The sequence below is a fragment of the Lemur catta genome, chromosome 4, assembly GCF_020740605.2.
Source record: "Lemur catta isolate mLemCat1 chromosome 4, mLemCat1.pri, whole genome shotgun sequence".
Classification (NCBI taxonomy): Eukaryota; Metazoa; Chordata; class Mammalia; order Primates; family Lemuridae; genus Lemur; species Lemur catta.
The window spans coordinates 116,802,635-116,821,293 of record NC_059131.1 but is presented as its reverse complement, the minus strand read 5'-3'; the positions used below and the strand labels follow the sequence as shown (position 1 = coordinate 116,821,293).

Here is an 18,659-nt window from a genome sequence, read left to right as displayed (position 1 = left end):
GGAAGCGATGAGAATGTCGAGGACAGACGTGAGCCCTGCAGGCTGCAGGAGCACAGGCGCCCGGGGCAGGAAGGACCGCAGTCCGGGAGGGACACAGGGCCCCGGGGCTGTGCCTGGCAGCTGGGGTCTGGCTGCAGAGCAGCGGGGAGCCGGGGGGTGCAGGCAGGAAGGCTGTGCGATGTCACCTACACTCACAGAGGATCGCCCTGCTGTGTTTGCAGAACACACTGCAGGCACGGAGGGCAACCAGGAGCCTTGTTGGCAGCCGCAGGGGAGGTGCTGATGGTTCCGATGCCCCCAGAGAGGGGGAGCTGGCAGGGCAAGATGCCAGGAACCCCTCTCCGCAATAGTGGGGAGGTGCCACTCACTGAGATGGAAACACAGAGGAGGTTGGAGCAGGCTGGGGCAGAAAGCAGGTGTGGGTCTGGATGGGACAAGCTGGCAGTGCCTGTTGACAGCAAGGGGGGGCGCTACGGCAAGAGGACGTTTTAACCAGTCCTGACTGGACATCCCCAGTATGCCAGGCACAGGCCGGGTCTGTCTGCAGCACTGCCCAGGCCCTCCTGTCCTCCTGTCTGGGTGCAGCCCGGCCCAGCAACACCTGTGGGCCTGTGACTGTCAGGCCAGGGACTTCATGCCTGCAGCCTCACCCCGTCAGCCCCAGGCAGGAGGTGGCCCATTCCCAGGTCAACAAGGGACAGAGGGGTATAGGGCTCGCCTCTGGGCATCTGGGCCCCTGTGTGGCCATTACAGGCCCAACTGTCTCTCTGGAAAAATGCCTTGGACACTGTTGCTGGCAGTCATCACACCCACATGTCATTTCTCGTGTCAGTTAGTGGCAGAGTTGCTATAACACAGAGGCCTGAAAATGTGTGGCCCAGAGCTGGGTCATGCTGCTGCAGGGTGTCATCCAGGACCCAGTTCCTTTGCAGAGGCCTGGGGGGCTGTTCTCAGTCACATAAAGCAGGGGTCACTGAGGGGCAGGCGCCGTCCTTCTAATAATGGGCCTCAGGACTTGCCCAGGGTCCCTTCTACCTGCATCCTTCTCCCAGGCTTCACTCGATGGCCACACTGTGGTCAGGGAGGCTGAGAAATGTCATGTCTACACAAGCAGACGGGAGTCCTGCTAATGCCCAGGGATTCTGTCATCGAGAGCGAGGGGCGATGAATGTGGAAGGACAATTTTATAGTCATTATCTCACTTTCAGACAGTAGCTGACCAAATTTCGAAGTCCCTGGAGCTGTCCTCAAACACAGAGGTGACCCTCATAATAGAATCCAGACAGCAAAGGAAAAGATAGGGGTCGCTTTTGGAAAACTCAAAGAGATGGTCAAAGTTTTTTGGTGAAACGTCTCCAAAATATATACTATTCTTAGATTTTTTTTCATGCCATGAAAACTTCAATTCTCACTATAATCCAGTAGTTCCCAGGATCATGACCTTTTAAAATTTATCCTTTTTGGATTGAACTCTTGCATTTTGGATCTTAGTCTAGAAGGGATTCTTTTTTTAATACAGGAAGTTTGAACAAGTTCCATTTGGCAGATTCTAGAGCAGAGAAACAAAAATCTCTCTTATGTAACATATTTTGGGGTTTCTTTACGTTCAGTTAACTCAGAAGTCACCGAATTATTATGAACATTTGCGGCCTAGGGTAGGCATTGGAGTTCGGGGTTCATGTTATACAAACCACTGCTGCTAAGAATTCCCGAGCACAAGTCTCATCAGCCCCGGACACCTTTGGGCAGCTTTCCAAACAGTACACCTTGCTCTTTCGTTTAGCATATGAAGGGGCATGGAATGCCAGGAACGTAGGTCTGCAAGGCAGGCTAACTGCTGTGCTGCTGCCGGCCGCAGTCTGTCTGCACTTGGTTTTTCCCAGTCCTTTTGGGGCCTCAGTTTCTGACTCTGTGCAATGAGATTGGCAATAACTAGTGAGCATCTTGTAAACTTTGGCTGCCTTTTTCCCCTGGTGGATCTCATTTTTTTCTGTCCCATAGTATAACAGCGTCCTGCCACACCAGAGGGTGTCAGACTGTATTTCGAGGATCCGCAGAGCTCTGCCCAGGCCCCTCGGGTCTCTCTGGCTGGTTAGGGGAGGAGGAGCCCAGGCTCGCAGGAGCAGCTCTGCTTGTACCTGTCTGATAATCTGAGATGTGTGATTACAGTGGAAAAATAAAACATTTGATTCTTTAAAAAAGTTAGCAGGCTACTCTTCCAGAAATGATCTTCAAAGTCATTTCCAGTCCTGAAACTATGAGACTCTGAGAGGTCAGGGAAGGGAGCCTGGAAGATGATGTCTATGAATGGCCACCAAGTGCCCGGGTGGAGCCGGAAAGGCTGCAGAGCCAGGATGGAGGGGGAGGGCGGAGGAGGTGGGAGGGGGCGTTTGCAAGGAGCTGCCGGTGGGCGAGCCCTGCAGGGAGGCCCTCTGGGTTCACATCGAAAGAACCGGACCTCGGAGTTAGGAGGCAGAAGTTAAGAGCCCAGCTGGGCTTCTGTGAGCCAGGTGATCCCTAATGAGGGGCTTTTCCCCTGAGTCTTGGTTTCTTCTTCTTTGAAAGTTGAATTCAGAAGGTGAGGGTGGGAGAATTAGGCAAGTCTGTAACACCCTGTGTGTATTTCCAAAATCCCCCAACCCAAACAAGTCTTTATCCACTTGACACTAACTCATTTGGTGGCACAATCTGACCTGAACAAATATGAGGTTACATATATGCTTTATGTATCCTTTTTAGTGCAAATACGTATCTGTAGATATCTCCACACACATGTGGTTCTGTTTCATTTCAGAAGTGGCCGTGTGTTTAACTGTGGGTGCCCTGGCAGACGCACTCAGTGTGTTAGGTAACACATGGTGCATGCATGTATGATCTTCCCGAAATCTGAGGAATTCTGGAATCCAAGTACATTTGTCCCCAGTGGTTTTGGATAAGGGGCTGAAGCCCTGTAATAATTCCTGACCTGCCCTTCAGGCCTGCGGTGAGGATGCCAAGAGCCACCAGGCATGTGCACCTGCTGTAAGTCGTGACGCGTCCCCCGCTACAAAGGACAACGTTCCTCGAGCAATACTAGGGTCTCTGTGCTAGTCTGCCGGGGCTGCCATGGCGAAGTACCACAGACTGGGGGCCTTAAACAACAAACATTTATTTTCTCATGACTCTGGAGGCTGGAAGTGTGAGACCAAGGTGCCAGCAGGGTTGGGTTCCTCTGGGGCCTCTCTCCTGGGCTTGCAGACGCCGTCTTCTCTCTGCATCCTCACCTGGTCTCTCTATGTGTGTCTGTGTCCCAATCTCTTTTTATAGGGACACCAGTCAGATTGGGTTAGCCCACCCTGATGTCCTCATTTCAACTTAATTACCTCTTTAAAGACACTATCTCCAAATACATTCACATTCCTGTGGGGTTAGGAAGGCAACACGTGATTTTTAGGGGACATAACTCAGCCCATGGAGTCACCTTTTGCTGCAGTCAGTGCTCTTCTCCTGGCTGGGTGTCTAAACCCCTGGCCTTCTTCATTTTTCACGTGTTAACACACTTGAACCCGGATGGACCAGCCTCACCTTTCCTGCCTCCCAGCCATCGTGTGACTCCCCTACAGCGGAGCATCTGGAAATTGGGGGTGTCCGTTGCAAGAGCACACTGAGGTCCTGACGAATGACCAGAAGCGCGTCTGCTAACTGTGAAATTTCACCCGGGCCCGCCAGGCTGGTGTGAAACTGGTGACCGATCGGCCCACACCAAGCAGGGTTTCCCTTTGTCTGCCCCACCTTGGGCAGGGGGAGGGCAGGAAGGAAAGCAGCAGCCTCCGGTCCCTGTGCCCGGCGGCCTGGCGGAGGCCACTCAGTCTGTGCCCAGTTTCAATGAAGGGCACAGCTGGCAGGAGAACGACCAAAGGGACGACAGTGTCGCTCCCCGACAGACCATCCGTCTGGGTTTACTGTCCTGTGTTTTCTGACGGGGCCACACTGGGGGCTGGCCGGCGGGGGCAGGCACCGTGTGTGTCTGCAATAAGACCAGCAGAGGGGTCTGTCCAGCAACGAGTACCTGCCGGCCTCCTGAGGTCGCAGAGCTCCGGCCGGACTCTCGGGAGCCGCTCCGGCTGCAGCGTCGTTAGTCGGGCAGGAGGAGGCCCGAGTCCTTCCTCTGCCCCCGTCTCTTCCCTGGGCTTTGCTGGAGCTGCGGATGAACCCGGCACGGAGCCCGCGGTCCCCGCAACGCGCGTCCCGCAGTCTGGCACGGACGCATCTCACGCAGCGGGGACGCGTCCCCGAGTGTCAGCTGGGCCCGCTCTCGGCCTCCAGCGGCCCCGCGGCCTCGTGTCACCAGGTGTTTCCGGTGCTACGTCCTCTCCGGGGGCACTTTGGCTTCTAACCGCGTCGGACCCCCGTGCTGCGGGGACTCGCACCGGAGCCTTCCGTGGCCTCCCGGGCGTCAGCGTGAGGGACACTGTCCCCGGCAGGGGTTTGCGGCCCGAGCACAGCGTTACGGGAGCTCGCACGGGAGGCGCCGGGGCCATCACAGTGACATGGCTTCTCTTTTAAAAGTGTGAAACGTACCTGTGGCATTAAGGAAAGAGACAGCCTCGGTGACGCTGGGATCATCGCGTGTCCCAGGCTGCTGGCAGCGCGGCTGAGAGAGACAAGGGGGCGGGGCGACAGCAGCCTTTGCTTTCTGTCCCTGCTTCTCCGTGACACAGAGCGTACCAGCCTCTCGTTCCACAAGTGATGCATCTTCCAGACGAAAGACCATCCTCTAGGAATAGGCAGCTGGGTGCTGCCAGCCTGGGGGAGCGGGAGGTCCCTGTCCCCGCACGGGACCAGGTGGCAGGCCTCGGCGTGGGGGGCGCAGGGCCGGGAGTCGGCACAGGCGCCGCCGCCTCACTCAGCTGCTCTTGTCCGCGACCAAGGCCCGGCGGGGACAAGGGCCACCGGCTCCAACGCACACGCCGGTGACCCAAGTTCCCTCCGTGGGGGGGGCTTCGGAGCCCACGGACCTTCCCACGGGGGCGGGGGACAGCCCCTCAGCCCGCCCCTGTGCCGCCACCAGGCCTGTCTTGGACTTTGAAAATGCTCCCAACTCACGGTGCGCTGGCAAGTGACACACAGGGACGGCTCGGAGCATGTGCATGAGCGAGAGCCCATGTGGTGTGTGTATGAGTGTGGCGTGCGGTGTGTGTGATGTGTGGTGTATGAGTGTGTGTCATGACTATGGTGTGTGATGTGTGGTGTATGAATGTGTGATGAGTGTGGTGTGTCGTGTGTGTAATGTGTGGTGTATAAGTGTGTGTGTATGAGTGTGATGTGGGGTGTGTGTAATGTGTTGTGTATGAGGGTGTGTGAAGAGTGTGCTGTGTGGTGTGTGTAATGTGTGGTATATAGTGTGTGTGATGAGTGTGAGGTGTGGTGTGTGATGAGTGTAGTGTGTGGTGTGTGTAATCTGTGGTGTATGAGTGTGTATGAGTCTTAAGTGTGGTGTGTGTGATGTGTGGTGCATAAGTGTGTGTGATGACTGTGGTGTGTGCTGTGTGTAATGTGTGGTGTATTTGTCTATGATGAGTGTGGTGTGTGGTGTGTGTGATGTGTGGTGTATGCATGTGTATGAGTGTGGTGTGTGATGCATGTGGTGTGTGGTGTCTATATTGTGTGGTATATGAGTGTGTATGAGTGTGATCTGTGGTGTGTGTGATGAGTGTGGTATGTGGTGTGTGATGTGTGGTGTATGTTTGTGTGTGATGAGTGTGGTGTGTGGTGTGAGAATGTGTGTGATGAGTGTGCTGTGTGGCGTGTGGAATGTGTGTGATGAGTGTGGTGTGTGGTGTGTGCAATGTGTGGTGTATGAGTGTGATGAGTGTGCTGTGCTGTGTGTTTGATGTGTGGTGTATGAGTGTGTGGTGAGTGTGATGTGTGGTGTGTGTGTTGTGCTGAGGGTGTGTGTTAGGCTAGAAATTTCTGGATCCTTCCAGCACGTTGATACAAGTCTCGGGTTTTCTCCTATGTTATCTCATTTCATCCTGGCACAGCCTGTCCAATGTGTGTTGTCCCCATTTCACAGATGGAAACTGAGGCTTGTGGGGACTTCAGCATCCCCCAGAATCCCGCAGATGATCGATAGTCGGCAGTGCCAGCCCTGTCTGCTGATTCCCCAACCGCGATTCTTTCCCCAACGTGTCCCCCCACCCAGTTGGCTCAGCTGACAGCGTGTAGAAAAGGTGTCCCACGTCAGTCCACAGCTATCGCTGCTTTGGATGTGGGATGTGCCACCCGAGCCAGCAGGGGAGAGGGGACCGGGGTGTCCCGGGTTCCAGGGTCACAGACCCCCTGGGAGGCAGAAGAAGTGAAGAGCACCCCCCCACCTGCCACTCTCCTGCGTGACGCCCAGGGCCGGTCACCGGCACTAGGTTTTGTTCCCCAGGCCCCAGTGCTATGGGAAGAAGAGGTTTTAAGTGAGAAAAGGAGCCCTCAGTCCAATAAAAAAACTTCAGAAAAATGCTGATTTTTAAACAGGGGTGTGTCCGCTCGCGTGTTACATTTTGGGGTCACCGCGGGGCTCCTGAGAGCCTTTGTGTCACTGCTGGGAGCTGAGACGTCACAGGGGCGTGTGGGGTCCGGCGCATCCCCGACACGCAGCAAATACTCACGTGGGACTTTCAGACCCGCCTTGGAGAACTTCCTCTGCGCCACTGCAGTTTGGAAGTTGCCTTCCCATCTACTCTTGTCGCCTCTGCTGCCTGCACCATGTCGCCTCAGCAGCACTGCCGGTGGCCCGCGACTCTCGGAGGGCTCAGAGCCTTCTGGGGTCAAACAGCCAATCTAGGAAGGGGCAGCGTGGTGCTCCCGGGCCCCTTCTGGCAGGTGCTGGCCCTGGTGGCTGGCGACAAGTGGAGGCGCCACCAGGCACCTGATTCCTCCTCCTCTCGGGCCCTGCGCCTGTATGAACCCAGGTCGGAACAAGACCCCGGGGTCGGGGGCGGCGAAGGCCAGCTCCGGGCGGCGACTAAAGGACGGTGTTTAGACCGAGAAGGCGGCACCATGCTGCGCCCCGTCACCTGCCTCCTCTGTGACACGGACGGCCTTCTTCTGGGTACGGAACGGCTGTGTTCAGTGGTGTTTCGAGAAACATGTGGCCGCTCTGGGAGGAATCACACCTGGGACGTGCAGTCCCTGGCCAGGGGTAAGAAGGCGCCGGAGGCCGCGCAGATCGTCACAGACGTCTTGACCCCCCGCGTCCAAGGAGGAGCCGCGGGACGAAAGCCAAGCGACGTTAAAGGAGCTGTCCCCACGGCCGCACTCATGCCAGGGGCTAAAAACTCGTCCGCCACCTGCGGAAACACAACATACCCTCTGCCGCCGCCAGCTCCGGGTCTGCGTCACTCGAGATGAAGACAAGCAGGAACAAGGAATTCTTTGGTTTGTTTCGTCACCTCGTTTTGGGAGACGACCCGGGAGTGAAGAGCGGGAAGCCGGAGCCCGACATATTCCTGGCTTGTGCCAAGAGGTTGTCCCCGCCTCCTCCCGTGGAGCAGGGCCTTGTCGTTGAAGATGCTCCCAACGGGCTGCAGGCGGCCCTGGCAGCCGGGATGCAGGCGGTCACGGCTCCAGACGGACCCCTGAGCCACGACCTGACGGCAAAGGCCACGCCGGTGCTGGATTCCCTGCAGGACTTCCGGCCTGAGCTGTTTGGGCTGCCCTCCTACGGGTGAGGGAGGACGTGTCCTGCACTCCCTGCCCACGCCGGGCCACGCTGCTGGGCAGGCGACAGCACCCAGACCGCAGCCTGCATATTGATCCCGGCCTTCCTGTTGGCGTGGCCCACTGCGTAAAGTGTTGATAGAACATGGCTTGGCAGTTGACAGAAAACAAAGTAGAGACAGCCCAGAACAAAGGTGAAACTTGAATGACCATCTGAAAAATCGAGCTGGTGTAGCATGTGATAGACAAGCGAGTAGACATGCTTGCGTGTGTATACCAGTGTGCTAACATGCGTGTAGGCATTATATACATATATATATATGAAGGTATATACATATATATATGTATATATATATGCATGCATGTATGTGTAGAATGTATACCTCTCCAAGACCAAATAAGTTATATTTGTGTTTGTTTTATTTTAGTTTTTCTGAACACTTGACTGGGAAATGTGAACTATGTATACATATGTGTATATGTTTTTGTGTATATACGTGTACACATATATGTTATTTTTTATATATTGTACCTGTTTCACTTTCCCCTGTATTGATAATTAACATGCAGGAACAACTGATGCAGTGAGATGTTAATTCTGTCTGGTTGTAATCTGAGTGGGAAAGCCATGTTTTTGATGAGTACTAAGAGGTAATTGTCCTTATTAGCTACTATTAAAATTCTTTTTGTGACCTCAAAAAAATAAATAAAGAAAGAAAGAAAGAAAGAATGGTGTTCATCCACAGTCCACAGGAGATCCTCCTGGAGGACGCCCAGGGGTTGAAGTTCTAACAACAGCAGGTGGAGATGAGGACCAGAAAAATGTCCTTCACGGCTGTCAGAGTAGCCCTATTTTTAGCCTCCTTTGCTGTGGCCTGAGGAAACACAGATTATGAAAAACGCATTTTACTCCATGCAACACAGCCGTAGCTAAGGCCTACGACAGGGAATCTACTAGAAGCCATGGCTCTTTCAGGCAGAAGCCTTTTAAAATTTGTCTTTGTATCTTCAAGGCCTGTAACAGGCCCTGGTATACAGGAGGTGCATAATACATGGCGAGCAGAGGGAGGCAGGAAGTGTGTCCTGGCTGGCAGGAACAGTGCTGTCGTCAACACTGTCAACAGTCTCCTGAGCAGGGAAGCCTGTCTGGAGCAGAGTCCCCTGTGTCTCTGGGGGAGCTTCTCCCTCCACCCTCAACCGAGGGGTGGCCCCGGGGGGCGATAAGTGTGCTCCAGTGTGGGCACGTCGGTACGGAGAAGCGTCCTCCTCTTTCTCATTCGGAGAGAGCAGAGGCGGGCTCGGAGATGAGCCCAGAAAGAAAGAGGAGCAGCACTCGCCTGCCAGGAGTTTGCAACCAGGGACAGGAAGATCATGATGTACATAGAGACGGGGTCTCGCTACGTTGCCCAGGCTGGACTCAAGCTCCTGGGTGCAAGCGATCCTCCCGCCTCAGCCTCCCTCCCGAGTGGCCGTGGCAGGTTTAGACCATCGCCAGGCCCAGAAGGCAGCAGCGCGGGGCAGCCCTGCAGCAGGAGGCCAGCAGCCTCCTGCGGACACAGCTCCTCCAGTCTCCTCAGTGCCAGGGGCCAGGGGCCACTGCCTCTATTCCCACCCATGTCGCTCCCTTGTCTACCTGGACTTCCTTGTCCTGGGGGACGTCATCCACTGTCAGGTCCCCGGGAAGACAACAGCTCTTCTCCTGGTTCCAGATAAGCAGCATGTGGCCCTGCAGACAGCAGGCACACACGGCAGGAGGAGAGGGGACTCGAGGGAGGCAGTGGGAGGGACACAGACCCCGCACCAGACAACGGGCTTAAACTGGGACTCCACAGCGTCCCACTGGTGTGACCTTGGGCAGGTTACTGAAGTCGCAAAGCTGCCATTTCCACGTCTGTAGATGGGGATTTAGAACATATTTAACGGGTTTTCTCAGGGGTGAATGAGAACGTGCGCAAGACACACTCAGTGAAGGCTGGACCTCTTTGGTGTGAAGGCTGTCACACGGCTGTCCAAACCGTGTGTCCCTGCAGACTGCCGACACACAAGTCAGCCGGGTGGAGACGCTTTCACAGCCGGTCTCCCTACCCCCGTCCCCGGTGGCTTCGCCTTGTCTGAGACGCCAGCGCTTGAGCGGAAAAGTCGGTGATGGACACGAACCCAGGAACCACGCGGTCGGGCCTGCTCCCAGGGAGGGTTGACGAGTCACTGGAGCCTCGGCCAGCCACTCACCTCGCCTGCAGAATGAGGGGACCAGCGCGTCCCCACCCAGCTGAGCTCGTCTATGCAAAGATGTTTCTGAGAGACGCCGTAGACCGCGACCCGGAGCCGCTCGGAGGCGGTGAATAATAGCTCTTCAAGTCTGCAGTAACAAACGGCTCCAGGCCGGGCGCGGGGGCTCACGCCTGTAATCCCGGCACTCCGGGAGGCCGAGGCGGGAGGATCGCTCGAGGTCAGGAGTTCGAGACCAGCCTGAGCAAGAGCGAGACCCCGTCTCTACTAAAAATAGAAAGAAATTATCTGGACAACTAAAAATATATATAGAAAAAATTAGCCGGGCATGGTGGCCATGCCTGTAGTCCCAGCTACTCGGGAGGCTGAGGCAGGAGGATCGCTTAAGCCCGGGAGTTTGAGGTTGCTGTGAGCGAGGCTGACGCCACGGCACTCTAGCCCAGGCAACAGAGTGAGACTGTCTCAAAAAAAAAAAAAAAAAAAAAAAAAATTGGCCTCCAATAAAACTACATTGCAAAAAATGGGAAAGAAACAGAATGGGAAGAGTAAAAAGGTTGAAGAGGCAGAGCCTGAAGAATTTGTGGTGGAAAAAGTATTGGATCGACGTGTAGTAAATGGGAAAGTGGAGTATTTCCTGAAGTGGAAGGGATTTACAGATGCTGACAACACTTGGGAACCTGAAGAAAATTTAGATTGTCCAGAGTTAATTGAAGCATTTCTTTCTTTCTTTTTTTTTTTTTTAGATTAAGAAATAACTTTATTTTTTGTGTGTCAATCTCATGATTGAAAAGACATGTTGCTCTCAGATAGACAAGAAGCATAATTTGAAACAAAATTCTTTCTGAAAATTTAGCTTATGAACTCATTACACTGCAAATCAGAGAAGGATCAACAAAAAGCTGCAGCCAACATTTAAAACTGGTAAAACACTCTATCCTAGGCTTAGTAGCAGAAATTTTAAAGCTTTATCAAAAGCACATCAGCCACAGAATAGCAACAATAGAGGCATTAACTGTTGTGCCTTCAACTTAAGAAAAGCATTTAAAATATCATCCCATTTCCTATAAAAAAGTCATTTCCCAGAAAAGAATTTATTTATTTAATCAAAAGACTGTTAGAACTGGAACACTCTTCTTCCACTTCAGTCTAGGTTTGCCTTTAATCAACATCTCTAGCTAATACTTTGACAGAATTTGGCTTCTCAGAAGTCTGTCATTTAAGCACAGTGTGGAATGGGAAAAAGTGTGTATACGAGGAAACTAGAAGAGTACAAAAAATAGTCACTTCTGAAACTCACTGGTGCTCAAGACATCAGAGGCTCTCTATTAAAGTGGGTCCCATAGGCCTGAGAGCTTTGTGCTTGAGGAAATACTACTTAGAGGTAGCTCTGGTTCTGGTTTATATTTAATTACAATTTGCTGTGTCCTGTCACAGGAAAGTTCTAACATTTTCAGCAAAGTAAAAGCACTCTAAACTTCCTCCTTACCCACCCTATAGCTTCCCCATAGAGAAGGGTAAGAAAAAGCTTAATGTGACTCCACATAAAATAGCAGCTAATTCAGCAATTCATACCTTATAGTTGGCAGGACTAGGAAAGGCAGCCTGGTGCCCCAAGCTCTAGGAGCTGGACCTACAGAAGCATGGAGGTCTGGTGTGTTCACAGCACTCAGGAAAAGGAGGAGAGGGGACTGATTAGGGTGCACATATGGAGAAGTTCTTTTATGCATTTCATGGCACATTCTGCCACAGCAACAAAACAACCAAATCAGGAAGAAATTTGACTGTACTCTTAGATTTCAAAGTCTGTGCCCCTCATCCACTCCCTACCTACACTTCATGCAAGAAAGAATGATCACTATTATCTATTTGAATATAGGGCCTAAGAAGAGGTGGGCCAGTATGGGTACAAACACTATATTCTATAACAAAACACTTTTTGAAAAGATTTATATAACTTTAAGTATGAAAATGAATGCTTCACCTCTATATAGGTATCGTTGTATAGTCTTGCACCAGTCTTGTATAGTCATGACCATGAATATGGTCATGTTTGAAAGAGAACTCAAGCACACACACTGAATCCAAAAGGCAGTTTTACAGGAGATGCGAGTCGCTAATAACTTTGCCCAGAGCATCAACCATGCCACTCTGAGCCTCTCTCCTTGAGTCAATACTCTGAATGTCAAACTGAAAGGGAAAGCATCAAATATTCAGACCAAATTAATTAGGTGCCACAAACTTTAGCACTCAGGGTATCATTTCAATGATACTGAAAAAATACCTACTGCCTAAAGTATTCATTTTTAAGAAGTTAATAAACTGAAAATTTCAAAGGAGAAAGTGGTTATGAGAACCTTCCTCCCACTCCCTCTTCAAATAAATCATTAAATACAGTCATTTTTATCATAACAATATAAATAATTTCCATCATCCTGAATATTACTTTATAAAGGTATATATTTCAAGAGGCTTTAAAAACATTTTTCAACCCAGCATTTGAGAATAAAGCATTAAAAGAGTTTTGTATATAATAACACATACATGTGATAAGTGTATGAATTTACAACCATACATGATATATGTATATATATTTATATAAAAAACAAACTTGGCCAGAAGTTAAGGCTACCTACAAAGTTGTCCAAGTAAATTATGCTTGTCAAAAAAATTACAAAATTAAAATCACACATACATTTTTAAATCATCCAAACCACTGACAAAATAAGGTTCAGCATCTAAAGTTTTCAAATTAACTGCAAGAAAGTGCTACAGACATTTACATTTTCTTAGTATAAGTCAGTGTTCCCACAAAGTTGCATTTAAATTTTTCACCAGCCTCAAAAGTAATACAACTAAAAACAAACTTCTAGCACTCTTAAGAGAGAATAGGTTGTAAATGGCAGGCAACAAGCATCATTTACAAGTGTGCTGTCTCACACACCAAAGTCCAGTTCGTAATACTATTTGACCTGCCACATGGTTGAAATTCTAAGCCTCAAAAGGGACTGAGAATGAACATTTCATTAATAATTACACATATCAGCAACCACATGATAAAGGTTTCAGGCTTTTCCCATTCAAAGTAAATAATTTAAATATGAAACAAAATAACACCAAAATGTAAGTTTCCTCATTTCAAAACAATGAAAAGTCATTCCTGACATTTGCCTAAATATTTAAATCCTTTAAAAAAAGTATTCTGAATAAATGCCTTTTAAAATTAATTTCAGAAAATATATTTATAAATATAACTCAGAGCCTGCAAGCTTCTCATAGAGTTTTAAAAGTACAGAATTCACTAAGAAGGAGAGAAGTCATTTAACTCATGTATTATTTTAGAAAATAAACTGAGATGGCTAAATCTATCTTACTTTTAGTTTGGTATTTTACATTTCCAATTTGCACATCTAAAAGCTATTTTTATTTTTATTTTTTGTCTTCCAAACTTTGTACAACATATATTTTAGGATGAAAATTTCCATCAAATGGTAACAGGAGCAAGATTTTTAACACAATAATGTTTAATGCTAAGGATGTTATGTCTCTGTTGATCAAAAAGAAAATCCTATCTTAGACTTGATTAAAATTTAGTGTTTTAGGCACTATCTTAATAAAACTAGCAACCTCAATTGTTAGCTCATGCCTAAATAGGTTACTTTCAACAAATTACTGAAATAATTTCTCTCTTTTAAAAGAGTTTGTTCCTATTTAAAGATAAAATATATTTATTCACTGAATCAATAGAACATTTTGAGCAACTCATAGCTTTTTTATGAGAGCTGATTCACCAAAAGAAAATCATTTCAATCCTCTACAGCAGAGCTTCAGCTATAGAATTTAGGCATCACTGAGAAGTTAGGACAGGTAAAAAGACATTTATTAACACTTAGTGACATAACAGTTTTTTTAAATAACTTTAAACATTATTTCTCTTAATAATTTTTCAGGTAACAGTGTCTAAAGAATACAATTTTTAAGATTAATATACAAAATCACCTTAGGGAATTACTGCAAGATGCTACTTTGCCAGCATGGCCCAGCATCTGTCTTAGTTTGTTTTCCCTTCATCTTTGCTTTAAAAAAAAAAAACAACCCAAAACTAAAACCAAAAAAACACCTAGAAGGTGAGGCAGGTGATTGTCTTCGTGAGCTATTTGATATAGACTGTGGCAGAAGATGAAGAGAATAGAATGATATATTTAAAAAGCCAACTCAAGCACAGAATGCTTCCCATGTTATGATCCAGTGGAATGCAAGCTAGAAATAGGATAGAATTTAGAAATACGGCTCTGTGTTGATGGGTTAAGGCATTCAGACTCCCCAGTCCTTTTAAAGATCACTTCCTGTTCCTGGAGTTTCCTGGCAAACTCTTCTTCCAGTGTCTTTTTCCTAGGTCTCAATTTCTCTCTCCACTCCTTTAATTTTTGGCTGTGTTCCTCATCTAACTCCTTTAGTTTCTGTGTCTCATGCTCAACCAACAGGTGGCATTTTTCATTCTGCAGCTGATGCAGTTCTCAGACATTGGCTTCACACTGCAACTGAAGATCCCGCATTTGATTTTCATGTTTCTGATGCTGAGCCATTCTCTCATTTTTCTGCCTCTTTTCTTCTTGTGCAGCAAACTGTTTAATTTTGTCGCAGTCCTGATCTGGCGTAGCTGTTGAGTTAATTCTCAAACTTTTCTTAAACATGGCCATTCGAGTCTTAGCTTCACTGTGTTGAATCTTGGGTAATATTGTTCTTTCTTGAGTCTGCCTGTTTTTCAATTCCTCAAATAAGTCATTGATTGTAACACTCCATTTGTTCTGTTTCCTTCTCATGGCGCTTAAGTAGCTGATGTCTTTGTATGAAATATTGATCTTTAAGTTGCTTCAGTGTTTTCTTTTGTCTTCTTGTTTCTTGTAAAGATATTGATCCACTGTCTTTAGTTTTACTGAGGAAGCTAGAGACGGATAAATTCAAGTCAATGCTGCTGTTATCAGCAGTAGAACCAATGCCTGAATCAGCATCATGTTCCTTTTGATTCTCAGATTCTGGAAGCAGCATGGTTTCATTTCTTGACAAAGCACTGATTTCTCCTTCATTTTCTGCATCTCCAGAGTTGATATTAATACTGGGTATTAGAACAGGCTGAGGTTCACTGGGCTGTGAAACTGCAGTAACCTGAGGTTCTGTTTTAATTGGCACTTCATATGGCATTTCTTTTTTCTCTGTATCTATCTGAGTAGTGGCTTTATGAGCATCCTGAGTGTCACCTCCTAAAGCCTTTTGGTCAGCATCAATCACTACATTTCCAACCTCTGTTTTTTCTGTGCTACTTCATTCAGTAATTTCTTCAAACTCATTTGTCCCTAGTTCTTCACTGGTCTCCAATATGTTCTCTGAACTGTTTATTAATTGTTCCTTATTTTTATCTTCTACAGATTTTTGATCTATCTCATTAGTTTCAACTATTTCTTTAATAGAAACTTCCTTAGTACCACCAGCCTCAGGACCCTCCTCAGGCTTGCTTATTAATTTCTGGTCTACTTCAATCACTTCTTCCCCATCATTACTCTGAGTATCCTCAGCACTGTTTTCAACAACCTTCTGAACATCTACTCCCTTGTTTATTTCTACCACATTACTTGTATCGTTGATGACATCTTTTTGAGTTTTGTCATCTTTTCCTAATTTCTCTTGGCTGTCTTCCTTTTTAAGGCCAACTTCACTATCAATTGCTTGAATAGCTGCCTCTTTTTCTCCAGTCTCTTGAGTAACTGAATCTATTGTTTGAATAACAGTATCTTTAATTTCTTCAGATTTTATAAGCCTATTTTCAAATGTCTGTTTCTCTTCCTGATCCCTTTCTTCCTCAGATTTTAGATTATCTTCAATGTTTGTTTCTAAAGTTATCACTGCATTATTCTCTTTTCCTTCACTGACTGAATTAGTGTTCACAGTTTCTTGGTTTTTTGTATCAGGTAGATTTTCAGACTCAGGTCTCTTCTCTCTCCCATTCTCTTTGATTACTGTTGTTCTATTATGGAGTTCAGCCATAGCTTCTAAATGAGCATCATTAACAAGTTCATTAATTCTATCCATAGCCTTTTCAGGTTCACCAGTGGTAGATTTTTCAATAAGAAATTTGTTGTTGAATTTATCTTCAGAAGTATTACGTTCTGTCTTTTCTGAGACAGATTCCAAAATACAAGCATTTTGTGAAAGTTTGTCTTCTTCAGAGGTGGCAATACTAAGATCAGAGGAGGCATGCTTATCTGAAGGTATTGGCAGAGAATTTTCTGCTTCCTCATCATCATCTTCCTCTTTACCATCTTCAACTTCTGTTACTTCAGCCTTTGCCTCTGCAATCAATTCTCAGATTGGTTTATTGGAACCAACAGTAACAAAGGGATGCTGCAGTAGCTGAGATATATTCCACCTAGCATCCACATTCTTTTCCAAGCATTTCTTTAGAAAGTCCTTAAAATTTGAAAACCATTTTGATGGCTGTGCTCAGTAGGGGGCTCAGATTTTGCTATTTTTAGCAGCACTCGCATTGGATTTAATTCATGATGAGGTGGTTCTATCTCAGTCATTTCTATTAAAGTAATACCCAGGGACCAAACATCAGCTTTGTAGTCATAGGGTCTGTCCTTAGATGTTTCACAGGTGACTACTTCAGGAGCCATCCAATATGGTGTGCCAATAAAGGAATCTCTTCTTTGAATTGTCCTCGTGTTTTTAGCTGATACTCCAAAATCTGCCAATTTAATATCTCCATCTAAAGTAAAAAGAATGTTGCCAGCCTTTAGATCTCTGTGGATGATTTTATTATCATGTAAGTAGTTCAATGCCTCCAAAGTCTGTTTGCAAACTACTTGTATTTGGGACTCAGTTAATGGTCTCTCAAGTTCAAGCATCACAGCATCTACTTCTCCACCTGCACAAAATTCAATAAGGATCCAAAGATTATTCTCATAATAGAAGGCATCTAGAAGCTTGACTATATTTGGGTGATCACAAGATGCTAATATATCAATTTCAACCATGTAGTCTTCAAGTTCTTCAGATTTGGTGCCAATCACCTTTGCAGCAGCTAAAATGCTGGTCTCGTTATTCTGGGCCTTGTACACTTTCCCAAAGGCTCCGTCATCCAGTTCTCCTATAATCTCCCTAAACTCCTCGGGGTGCAGGTCCCTCTTCACATGTTCGTACTGCCTCTTCTTCTTCTCACTCTCCAACTTGAAGATCTTACGGAAATTGAAGAAGGACATTTTTCCTTCCAACACAGAGTTCCTTGCACTTAACGGCTAAAAACAATAAAGGGCAAAGTTTCTCCTCCCTCCTCTCCTGCACGCAGCCAGCGTGGGGTCCCCCGGCTCCCACAGTTCTGACCAGCCGTCCCCCAGCAGGCGGGGCGGCGACTCGGCTCCGGCCCACGGTGGGGGCCGCGCGGGTGGGCGCCTTGGCCCTGGCCCACCCTCTGAGGGGCAGCACCTGCCTGGCCCGAGGGTCCGAGCTGTCCAGACGCCCGAGTCGCGGTGGCTTAGGCCCGTGTCACGGCGAGTCTCCCTGAAGCATTTCTTAATTCTCAAAGAGCTGGTAAAGAAAAAGATGGTACAAAAAGAAAATCTTTATCTGACAGTGAATCTGACGATAGCAAATCAAAGAAAAAAAGAGATGGTGCTGACAAACCAAGAGGCTTTGCCAGAGGTCTTGATCCTGAAAGAATAATTGGTGCCACGGATAGCAGTGGGGAATTAATGTTTCTTATGAAATGGAAAGATTCAGATGAGGCAGATTTGGTGCTGGCAAAAGAAGCAAATATGAAGTGTCCTCAAATTGTAATTGCTTTTTATGAAGAGAGACTAACTTGGCATTCTTGTCCAGAAGATGCAGCTCAATAATTGTGTGCATTGTTTTTTATATATATTTATATATACGCACACAATCTGGGGCTTGGTTTTTGATTTACTAATGTGAAGAAATAACTACATCTAATAAATCAAGTTTGATACATTTGTTTTGAAAGTAGTATTGAGAGAATTGTTGGGGGGTGCATCAATAGCACTGGTTACTTTGAACAAACAAAAGCTTTCCGTAGTTGCTTCCTTTATCAGAAAAGGACATATGATACCATGGTATATTATTTCCTCTGCACTAGAGAACAGCTCTTCTAAATGCTAGGGGAAATTTCCATAGCCATTTTTCAGTCAGAACTTGTGTTTAACTCATGCCTAAGGACCATTCTGGGTTTTTTAAATTTGTTTTTGTGTGTGTATACGTAAAATGCATATGTAAATGATTCTCTTTATTTTTAAACATTCACCGAAACAAAAATCATGGGTAATCCCATGTGTCTGTGATGCTATCATTCTGAGCAACCTAAGAACTGAAAATTTTCCTGAAGCTGTAACATTTCAAACTAAATAGTTGGTTCATAATTAATTGGATAATTTAAAGGCAGCCATATTAGAATCCGTATCTACATGGATATTCATATAAATGCAACATTGTGTTTGCAAAATTCCTAAAAGGAAAAGCTTTATCGCTACCAAAAATCTCCCCACCCAGATGAGGAAACTAGACAAATTCTGGTGTGTTCTAATACAGTAAACGAGACTTAGTTAAATGAACATTAAAGATTCCCCTAGTGAGCAATTCTTTTACAAAAACTTGAAATCCCTGTGCTGCATTGACTAAAAGTTCATGATTAATGGAATAGCTGAGGTTTGGCCCATGGAAACTTATTCAGA

At 47.1% G+C, this 18,659-nt stretch overlaps 2 pseudogenes; one reads left to right on the top strand and one right to left on the bottom strand.

Annotated features, from left to right (window-relative positions):
• Positions 1–6,738: 6,738 nt before the first annotated feature.
• On the top strand, positions 6,739–7,980 carry LOC123637500 (annotated as a pseudogene).
• A 6,316-nt stretch (positions 7,981–14,296) lies between these two features.
• LOC123637499 lies at positions 14,297–17,280 on the bottom strand (annotated as a pseudogene).
• Positions 17,281–18,659: the final 1,379 nt, after the last annotated feature.